Here is an 11,331-nt window from a genome sequence, read left to right on the forward strand (position 1 = left end):
TAAACAAACGAAATTAATTGGTGAAGCAAAAATTAGTGGGGCTTCAGTACCGCACCGATAAAAGAAGCGCCCACCAAAATTGCGGGGCTAGTCTCTCGAATCTTAGTACGTACAACCGCTGTCAAACCGCTTAGAAATTACCGCAATTATTAACCGCACACACACTTTGAAATCGATCTCGGCTTATCTACTGGAACTTTTGTAAAATTACTGTATCGTCTAAACTGTGTTAAAGTAAACTCTGTGTTATTTTTTAAAGGGTGATCAATTCTTTTCGGCCTTCAAATACGCGCTCTCCTTCACGCGTACGCGCAAACATAATGTGTTCTACTGCGTTTTTTCATATTATAAGTCTATATATTTTACATGTATGATAAGTTCTGTCTTTCCAAATTATTTAATTTATGGATATGTTAGCAAAGCGATATTTGTATTGATAAAGACTGTCGTACAGTTGAAACGTTTACTAATAGCGTTTTCGATTGGGGTGCACTGGCTGCACTGAATGTCAGGCGCGTGTTCGATTGGTAGTGCCAATGCGCACTTGGCTAGTGTTGCGTGTTTGTTTGAACGCACAACACTCGCATAGTGCGCATTCAGTGCGCACTAAGTGGCACAAGATATTTTGACGGTGCCAGTTCAGTGCACTGGATGCATGCAAGCAGTAGGGCATTCTTTTGAACGAAAATTCGACATAATGAGCAATTCGGATTTGGCTCTCTTTAATATTTTGGAGACATTTTTGGAATCTTCTTCTAGTTCAAGCGAGCAAGAAGAAATAATTACAACTCTTCGAACTAGAAGAATAATTCCAAAAACTGTAAATTATGTAGAATGTGTGAAAAAAATGGATAATGACACTGTAAGTGTTATATCTTTTTATATAAACATCGAACCTATACCCTTTTTTAAAATATAATTAATGTACTTAATGTAATAGCATTTTTATACTGGATAATAATAATTTTTATATTTGTCATACGTGATATTCTTGATCATCTTCTATATTTAATTACATATAATAAAAATCATTACTTAACTGAACACAAGATGTCGAGATTACTTTTTCGTTCTTCCCGGAATCTAGTCAACTCAAGTGGCACTGAAAATTTCGGCGTGTTCTTTTTCACCTGCACTATTCAGTGCAACCCATGGAACTTGTCCAGTGTTCGTGTGAACTGAGTGCGCACTGGTGCGCACTAACTTTTTCCCAATCGAAAACGCTATAATTATCATTTGTATTATTTTTATGACGTAGAATAAATTGTTAACATCTAATTAATTAGCTCGTTAAGTTGGCCTTTTAATTTATAACTTATTTTAATTTTACACAAGCCAAATTTTATTTTTTATTATATATATTTACTTCTTTGTTTGCCGGAATAAATTCTTTTAATTGTTCCAAATAATGTCCATGAATCAAGCAGTAACAGACTTTTTTTTCTTTCGTATTTTGTCTTGATTTTATTTCTCAAGAACTAATTTCCGCAACATAACTTTATTATATTTATACATATATAGTTAAATTTGGCGTAATACATAAGCTTTAAAATATATATAATTTAAAAATTTTCTCAAAATATAAAAAAATATTGAGTGGGAAAAGGGTAGTTTGAAAAATTGTATCATTTAAAAAAAATCCAAATACGCCATTGTAAAGTACATTTGAAGCCAAACTTTTGTGTAACATTGAAATCTTTTATATTTCTATTCGTCTCGACAATATTCGCTTCGGAATGTAAAAACAGATTTTCTGACGATTGGTTGCACCCCTAAACCCATTTTTAGCACTAACAAAAATGATTTCGTTATTAGACTTATTACCCTAAAATTGTGCTGAGTTTCAGATTTTTAAAATTTTCAACTTACCGAACGTTCCTTGTCAGCCAAATATAAACTTGTATCAATTTTGCAAATTATTATTTGATTTGATATATAGAATCACTTTTGTATTTTGAAGGATGCATAGTCAAAACGATTTAGACCTGACATTGAAAAGATTAAAAGGACGAAAAATTTAACCCGGGTCGAGACATTAAAATGACATCAATTTTTAATACAAGATCTAAATCGTTTTGACTACATAGATGATAACATCATACATAAAAATACATAGGTGACTTTGTGATAAATTTTTCAGATCAGATCTGCAAAATTAGAATCTGTAAAAGTAATACAAAATATATGGCTGAGTAGCTTTTTTAAATATTTAAATTAATAAAACTTTGTTTATATACTTTAATTTTTATTTATTTGGCGCAGTTTTTTGATGTCATAATTCTTTTGTAGAATATATATAATTTGTAGAATATATATAATTTGTAGAATTTATATAACTGAATTTTGTAGAACAATTTTTTGTGGGACAATTTCTTAGTAATTAAAAAATAACATTGTTTTTTTTTATATAATATTTTTACTTGGCGCTTTTTTACCTTTTTTTAAAAAAGTAAGTTTTTTTATAGAAGTAGTCTTACATTTATTTAAATACATTTTCTTGCAATACAGTAGAAGCTGCTTTGCAGCATAAAAATATTTGTGTCGCATTATATCTATTTTGACCTATTTAAATTCAAAATTTTCATAATATCCGTTAAACTTTGATTTATGTAAATTCTACATTTATTTAAGTACATTTTCTTGCAATGCAATAGAAGTTGCTTTGCAGCATTAAAATATTTGTGTCGCATTATATCTATTTTGACCTATTTAAATTCAAAATTCTCATAATATCCGTTAAACTTCGATACCGCATGCAATATGTTAATTCAAATTGAATGAATAATCTATTTTATTTTGCATATTCTATTTTGATAAATACAAAAGTCAAGATTTTTAAGCTTATTAATATTTATAGTTTATTAGCATTTACACTTTACACATACACATTCATTAGTATTTATACCTTAAACATACACTATTTTGAAAATTTTATTAGTTAATTTGCATTATATTAATGAAAAATGTTATACATAGTGTTCAATAATTCGCGACCCACCTTTCATGGGCAGATAAAGCATGTTAAACTGAATAGAAACGTCCTGTATCATTTTGCAATATTTGCAATAATTATTGAGTTATTTATTAAAATATCTAAGCAAATAAGCGGAAAGAAGCATTATCTGATCGAGAGGCGGCGTCATGCAGCGAACGGTGAGCAATATAGCGGCGCCGAAAAGTAAGATGATACGTTTGAGACTCAGCAACATATAACAAATAAGCCGTCCGGCATGCCCACCGAGTCCGACCTACCGCTTTCTATCTGTTTATTCGCTTACAAAGGGAGGTCGCGGTTGACTCTTCACCGATTTTGATCTCCTTTGGTGTGGTGAATCTATATCGAAAAAAATTGAGTGTTCGAGCTTTTCGTCCAATGCGCCTTCTAAAAAAAAAAAATTTTTTTCTTTGCATTTGGAGAAATTACCAGGTTTGTTATCAGGCTTAAAGAAAGATACGCTTTTGATCGGTGCCGCTAGTCCAGTGGCAGAACACAAAAATAGTAATCCCGGGTTCAGGACTTTGAGCTGTCATAATTTTTTAAATTTTTTTAATTTTTTATATTTTTTTATTATTGTATATACTTATATTTATATAATATGTATTATTTATTATAATAAATAAATATTCGGCATACTAATAATGTTAGAATATACATTCTATTCTAACATTATTAGTATGCCAAATATTTATTTATCATAATAAATAATACATGTTATAAAATAATAAAAAAATATTTAAAAAAATATAAAAAAATTATGGCAGCCCAAAGTTCTAAACGCGGGATCCCGGAATTACTATTTTTGCGCTTTACCACTGGACTAGCGGCACAGATCGAAAGTGTATCTTTCTTTAAGCCTAAAAACGAACCTGGCAATTTCTTCAAATCCGAGGAAAAAAAATTTTTTTTAGAAGGCGCATTGGACGAAAACCTCGAACATGGATCAACTTTTTTTTTATGTAGATTCAACACACCAAAGGAGATCAAAATCGGTGAATAGTCAACCTCGAACTCCCCTTGTAAGTTCATTATATAAATTAATCTCGAACTTACATATGGAGAAATAAGCGAGAAAAATATAGGTCCGAAAAGTCGCTGGGTTCGTTTCCCGCATCTTTTCAACGCAACTTTTCAAAAATGAAAGATGAAAAGTGAAGGGTTCGTTTCCCGCTTCAGCGACTTTTTGGACCTATATTTTTCTCGCTTATTTCTCCATATGTAAGTTCGAGATTAATTTATATATGGAACTTAGTAATCTCAAACCAAGAGATATAGTTCCGAAGAATTAATTTTTCGCGCTTGAGCTCTATTGGCCAATTTAAAATATTATAAATACAACTAGTGATAGATAAAAAAGCCAACTTATCGAGCAATTATTAGAGTTGTTCTGTCAAATAAAATTTATTCCATGTATAAACTAGGCAGAGTTTGAAATGAGGTGTCTTTTTATATTGTTGGTCTTATCTTGTGTCATCTTCAATAACTTTTTCAAAAAAACGTGGTTAAAATTGTCAAAAAGGACGATGTCAAGTAAGCATATTGCTAATTGTTAAGGATATATATTTTAATTTTTGACATACGTTAATCGTCAATTTTTTATTAATCGCAGCGCCTACGAACGTATTAATTTCTCGCATATTAACGATGAAATTTTTCGAGATTTGATTAAAATTAAAGATCATATCGAGGCGAACATTTGTTGGATATGACAGATTGAAACACGCTTTAATTGCTTATAAATTCTCGACTCTTATTGAAAAACTAACATTAATTTTCGATATTATGTGGAATTTTTGTATGATTTTGTATTTTTTAATAATTACTGTAATATAATACTGAGGAAGACCGCGTGCGGTTGAAACGTTTATTTTATAATGATTGTAATTTTCACTTAAGTTTGAGTATAGAATGTTTGTAGCTTTTACATAATGTTTTATGTTTAGTTTATACATGGAATAAATTTTATTTGACAGAACAACTCTAATAATTGCTCGATAAGTTGGCCTTTTTATTTATCACTAGTTGTATTTACAATATACGAGCGAAACTTTGTATCAATTGATTTTAAATTATCATATTTATATTATTATTAATTTAATAAATTTGTGTGCCCCATTAACCGTGCTGGCTCTCATTGCCTTTATATTTTTTATATATTTTTTATTACATTTTTATTTGATCCCGAAAGATATTTTACTTTTAATTTTTTTTCATAAAGTCTTAAGATACATATATTTGCATATAAATTACATGGATCATCAAGTACAAAGTTCTATCTTTCACTAGTTATAAAAGACAGAACAATAAGCTAATCAGACAGAATAGTGTTGAATGTTTGACTTTTTAGATATTAGTTGTAGCTAACAATAAGTTTTTTTTTATGTTAAATCCTTTTCTTTCTCGAGGTACAAACTGAACATAATCATATCAATTGCTCACAGAATTGAGTAGAAGTACACAATGAACGTGTCGAAAATATTTCATTATTATTGGACGGAAATAGCAGGTAAGTAACATGATGTCAATGACAGATGTATTGGTATATAATCCTATTAGAATATAAAAAAAATGTTTTATAGAAAAGTTCGTTACGTGGAAAAGTTTATTTTATTTAATATGAAAAATACAAAAAAAGTTTTTATATCCCATTTATAAAATTTCTTATTTAATATAGTCGTCTTACGCTTCTATCAATTTTCCCAAATTTTTGTTCTAAAGTGCGACATGTCTTCGTGATCTATAATCGTATACGCTACTTCGATGAGTGCCCGAAGGGAAACAACTTTGAGATGTCTAGACTAGGTGTGTCTTTCGATTACACTCCACACGTAGTAGTCGAGAGGGTTAAGATCGGGATTATTACAAGGCTAGAAATCCTCCTTCGACCAAAACATATCCACGTTAGAGAGCTAATTTTGAATTAAATGACTGATGTGAGCGAGAGCGCCGTCTTATTGAAAATGTGCAGTTTCCCAGGGTCACAACCTCCATCCAAAGCTTCATCAGCTATCCTCAGAAATCTTCAAAATATTTCCTTTGTAACCGGTTTTCTCTTGTGAAAGAAATTCGGCGACATAACGTCGCCCTCACTTGAGACGACGCTTAAGACGTAGATACTAGGAAAAAAAAATTTTGCTTTTTACGACGATGTTCTCGGTGTTAGCAAGCCAATCGTCCTTCTTGGTCGACGTTTTTTGAGCGCGCGGTCTTTCTACAAGAAATTGCCATTTTTTTATTATATTTTTAAGGAGAGATGTCAAAATAAACTATTTTTGACCTAAAAGCAGAACCTACATAAATCAACAACTGAAAACTTTTTGGAATTTTTTAGAAGCAAAAAAAAACAATTATTTGTTCACCAGGTCCGGGGAAAGTTGTGAAAATCAAAATTTATTATCGATTATTGGAAGTCATATAAAGATTTTAAACTTTATAGCCATGATGTCTATTCAAAATAAAATCAATTATACATTTATACAGTATATGGAAAAATAAGTAGTAATGTGGAGAATTTAATGTTTTGATTTACATAATTTACTTTACACTTACAGGATGTGCTTAAAGTTTGGAAATGATTGAATATTTTATAAACTGCATTTATAAAATACATTTAAAAAAAAATTTCCAACAAAAGTTGTAGCGCTTAAAGTATTTAAAGTATTTATTTTATAGAATCTCAAAAATAGTTTACAATGGTTGATTTAGATTCTGCTTCTGGGTCAAAAATGCCTTATTTTTAAATCTTCCTTTGATTTTATGAATTTGATTGTTTTGAGATTATAAAAGTCTTATCAACGTATCCAACCTATCTTAGCGTTAATTAGCACCTACCCTTGAATTATAATATATAAAAGTGTCAACCCTTCGGGTCACCGATTTTATTGAACTATTGTAGAAATATAGTATTCATATAGAAGTAATACATATTATTTGAAGACAATGCGTCTCTCAAGCGTTGATGAGAAATCGCGGTGTGAAGTTTAGTACATTCCTTAGTTTTTTCGACTCACAGCGGACTTAGCAACGAACTACAAGTATAAAGGTTGCTAGTTCGCGTCCCACTTTTTCTATAATTTCTTTTTTTTTCAATATTTTCTATATTATTATACATTATATAGAATAAATTTATTATTATTACTTTAAAAATATTTATTATTATTTGAATTGTATTGTGCATAAACCCTGTAAGCGCATAATATTATTTAATATTTAAGCAATATTCTAGTAGTTTTAGAATATTTAATATATATTCTTAGAATATTTAATATTTTAAAAATACGCCTAGAATATTAAATAATATCATGCGCTTATAGGGAAATTTTTTTCTAATAAAACATTGGCGATTTTAAAAATAACATTTTAGGCAATATATGTCGCCGGTGGAATATTCATGATATAAAAACATAAGTTTTAAATATATAATATATTTATTGCTTTTGGTATATTATATTTATTGCTATAAATGGGAATTTTAATAAAATAACTATAATAATCCTTCATCTTGCTATGTAATTTTAGAAAATTTGGAATAATTTCAAAAAGACAGGTGAACTATAGGATTGACTTACATCGAGCACACCTTATGAACTCTTTTGTAAATATATTTTGTTTTCAATAATGAGACAAGAAAACACCAATTTAAACCCAATAAATATATTATATATTTAAAACTTATGTTTTTGTATCATATAAATATTTCATCGTCAATATATGTATACAGGATGATTCTAAACAATCGTTTGTACTTAAAATGTCGTTTCCGACTCGATTCTATTGTAAGACGATTTTTTCTTTGTCAAAATTTTATTCGATGCTTAGTTTTCAAGATATTAAAAGAAATAGTTAGCGAATTACGGCGCGCGTACGGGCAGTAAGCAGGAGCGGCGCAACTCATTATCCGACGCGAGCGATTACGTGGGTGCTCGTTGCAATCAGCTGTTTGTTACACGTGATATGTGCGTACATGCGTGCATGCGCACGCGCGAATACACACACACATAATATCTTTCTTTCTCTTTTTCCTTTCACTTATTCTTACCTTGAAGAGATATTTGATGTCCTGTGATGAATAATTGTCGCCTGAGTAGATAGAATCAGATGTTGACACACTGTGTCCCACTGCATAATAAAATAATTTTTCTTCTTCATAAATTGTGTCGACATGGACTTGAGCACTTGATTGAAAATTATTGTAATAAATAACTGATTACAACACTTAATCACAATCTGAGAAAAAAAAAGAACCCTAAAAGAGGTCAAATTTTAACCCGTTTACTGGACCTTGAATTTCGCTTATTAATGTTGATGTTACATAATTTTCTTTTGTAACTACAATTTAACTGTATTTTAAAACTGTTATATTTTTTTGGTATTTTCTAGTTATAACAGTATAACAATAATAAAATAAAAATATAACACGTTATATAACAAGCGTTGCGTTAGCATTATTTATATGTTATATAACATATTCTGTAATAACCCAGCAAACACCAAGTAACAATTATATAACTGTTAATTATAATTTCCCACTCAACAATATATAAATGCACTATAACTATAAATGCAATATAACACACGTGTTTCAACTTTCGAGTCTATGTTTATAATTTTAATTTAAACTGTTTTGTTTATATCAGTGATATTGATTAAATGTAATAAATTAGTTTATAATCTTCATATTATTACTGCTGCTCTTATTAGCCTCTTATATGTGTAATATTTTATTTAAATTAGAACACAATTTGTGACTCGAAATTCGAGGTCTAGTAAACAGATTAATTGTGGGGTCACTCTTTCTCTCAGAATTTACCCTGAAAATTATGGTAATCTATGACACGCCGTTTTACTTTATAATAACAAAAAATACTCCATTTAATATAAAAGTTGCATTAATTAATTGTCTTATAAAATATCAATAAAATTTATGTTAGTACATAACAATAATTCCATGAATTAAAATTATATCGCGACATAATAATGCATCAAATATTTATTATGTCTCGACATAATTTTAATTTATCAAACTATTTTTATGTTGCGATATAATTTTAATTCATCAAATTATTATGTCGCGACATAATAAAAATTCGATGAATTAAAATTATGTTGAGACATAATAAAACTTCGATGAATTAAATTTATGTCTGGGTATAAAAATAATTCCCAATTTTTATTATGTCTCGATATAATTAATAATCTAATTAATAATCTTATGTATCGATATAATAAATAAAGAAAAGTAAGAAATCGAGCAACTACTGATCGGGACGATTCTCGTATTGTACGAGAAATTAAAAAAAACCATGTTCAACGGTACGGACTATTAAGAGAACCTCCAGCTAAAGGTATTACATAAAACAATTCGACAAAGACTCCGGGAAGTTTTGCACAGTCGATTTGCAAAAACGGTCCTTTATTAGTAAGCGAAATAAAATTAAGCGTTTGGAGTTTGCAAAAAAATATGCAGGAATGCCAATTGATTTTTGGAAAAAGGTTTTATGGTCTGACGAGAGTAAGTTTGAATTATTTAATTGGACAACAAGATTTAGAGTGTGGAGAAAAAACGGAGAAGAGTATCAAGAGCGTCATTTGCAATCGACTGTAAAGTACGGAGAGGCAGCATTATGATTTGAGGTTGCTTTGCTTGGTTAGGAGTAGGAAATTTGATCAAAATCAATGGTATATTGACGGCAGATATGTATGTTGAAATACTTTATGAAAATCTGGAAACATTATTGCTTTAAGTTGGATTGAAAGATAGTTTCATTTTCCAGCAGGACAATGATCCGAAACATACAGCAAAAAACATTTTTCAAACCGAATGAAATAAAACTTCTTGATTGGTCTCCACAATTACCCGATCTCTATCCTATACAAAATCTATGGTCGATTTTAGATGAGAAAATTAATAAAACGGGAGTAACAAACAAGGAAAATTATTTCGCGGCGCTTAGAAGAACTTAAGAAAAATTAAATGAAAAATATCTTCAAAATCTTGTGGAGAGTATGCCAAAACGACTTCAAGCAGTGATCAAGGCGAAAAGAAGCCACATCAAATATTAACTTTAGTTATTTTTTATTTTTCTGATCTTTTTTTTAAATTAAATGGTCTTTTTTTCTAGCGGTAAACGAAACATTCTTGAAAAAACAAATTTTTAATACAAATAAAATTTTATCTTTTTATTGTATAAATATTAAATTCAAATAAATAAAGAATGATTTGAGTCAAAAACATTAAAACTTTTCTAATATTTTTATAGTTTTTCCAAACAAAAACTTAAAAAATAGAAAGTGGTACCTTTTTTTGTCAGTCACTGTATATACAGGATGTTAAAAAAGTGTCGCATACGCTCAGTGCCATTCGATAGAGAATGAGAATCTAAAAATAAATAAATGTCTAATACTATTTTTCGTTCCAATGAATAATTTCGCCGCAATTAATTATTGTAATTAGTCAATCAACGCGGAGCTACAAGAAAAAGTCAGGCGCAGAGCGCGCGAAGTTAGCTGCGGCGCGGCGGTTACTGCGCTTATGTATGATACGCCGTTTTACTTTTTAATAACAAAAATAATTCCATTTAATATAAAAAATTTTAATAATTGTTTTATAAAATATAAATGAAATAAATTTATTAATACATAATGATAATTCCATGAATTAAAATTATATCGCGACATAAAAATAATTCAATGAATTAAAATTATATCGAGACATAATAAAAATTCCGAATTATTATGTCGCGATATAATTTTAACTTATTGAATTTTTATTATATAGTGACATAATAATAATTCGACAAATTAATTCTATCGCAACATAAAGATATTTTGGTGAATTAAAATTATGTCAAGACATAAAAATAATTTTGTCAATTAAAATTATTTCGAAACATAATAAAAATTCGGGATTATTATTATGTCGCGATATAATTATAATTCATAAAATTATTGTTATGTATTAACATAAAGATTGAAACTTTTATATTAAATGAAATATTTTTATGTTACTAAAAAGTAAAATGGCGTGCCATACTCATGTTCTGGTACCGCGTGGGAAGTGGAGGTAAAGTGCTTGCAATTTATTTATTTATTTTACTCAACTTGTTTTTTATATTCTTAGAACTCGGAGTTGGAATCCGTGATTATAGTGAAGGGAAAAGTTGATATAATTATACTTCGGTTCATTGAATTTATTCAGGCTTTATTCGTGCTCTAAACTTGACGCGGTCGTAGCTGTGCTCGCACTAAGCAACCTTTTTCGAGCGAGCCGGCGACGACGTACACAAAATGAAAAGCAAAAAGTGACCGGGTCACGACGTAAACAAAGATCGCAT

The 11,331-nt window shown here is 29.3% G+C and overlaps 1 long non-coding RNA gene across 1 annotated transcript; it reads left to right on the forward strand.

The window, feature by feature from the left end:
* Positions 1-5,247: 5,247 nt before the first annotated feature.
* On the forward strand, positions 5,248-6,797 carry LOC114940584 (uncharacterized). Its single transcript, XR_003821485.2, has 2 exons — positions 5,248-5,504; positions 5,717-6,797. It is a non-coding gene; the product is annotated as an uncharacterized LOC114940584 (long non-coding RNA).
* The last annotated feature ends 4,534 nt before the right edge of the window (positions 6,798-11,331 follow it).

The sequence above is a fragment of the Nylanderia fulva genome, unplaced genomic scaffold (genome assembly GCF_048542155.1).
Source record: "Nylanderia fulva isolate GAGA-0341 unplaced genomic scaffold, ASM4854215v1 Scaffold821, whole genome shotgun sequence".
Taxonomy (NCBI): Eukaryota; Metazoa; Arthropoda; class Insecta; order Hymenoptera; family Formicidae; genus Nylanderia; species Nylanderia fulva.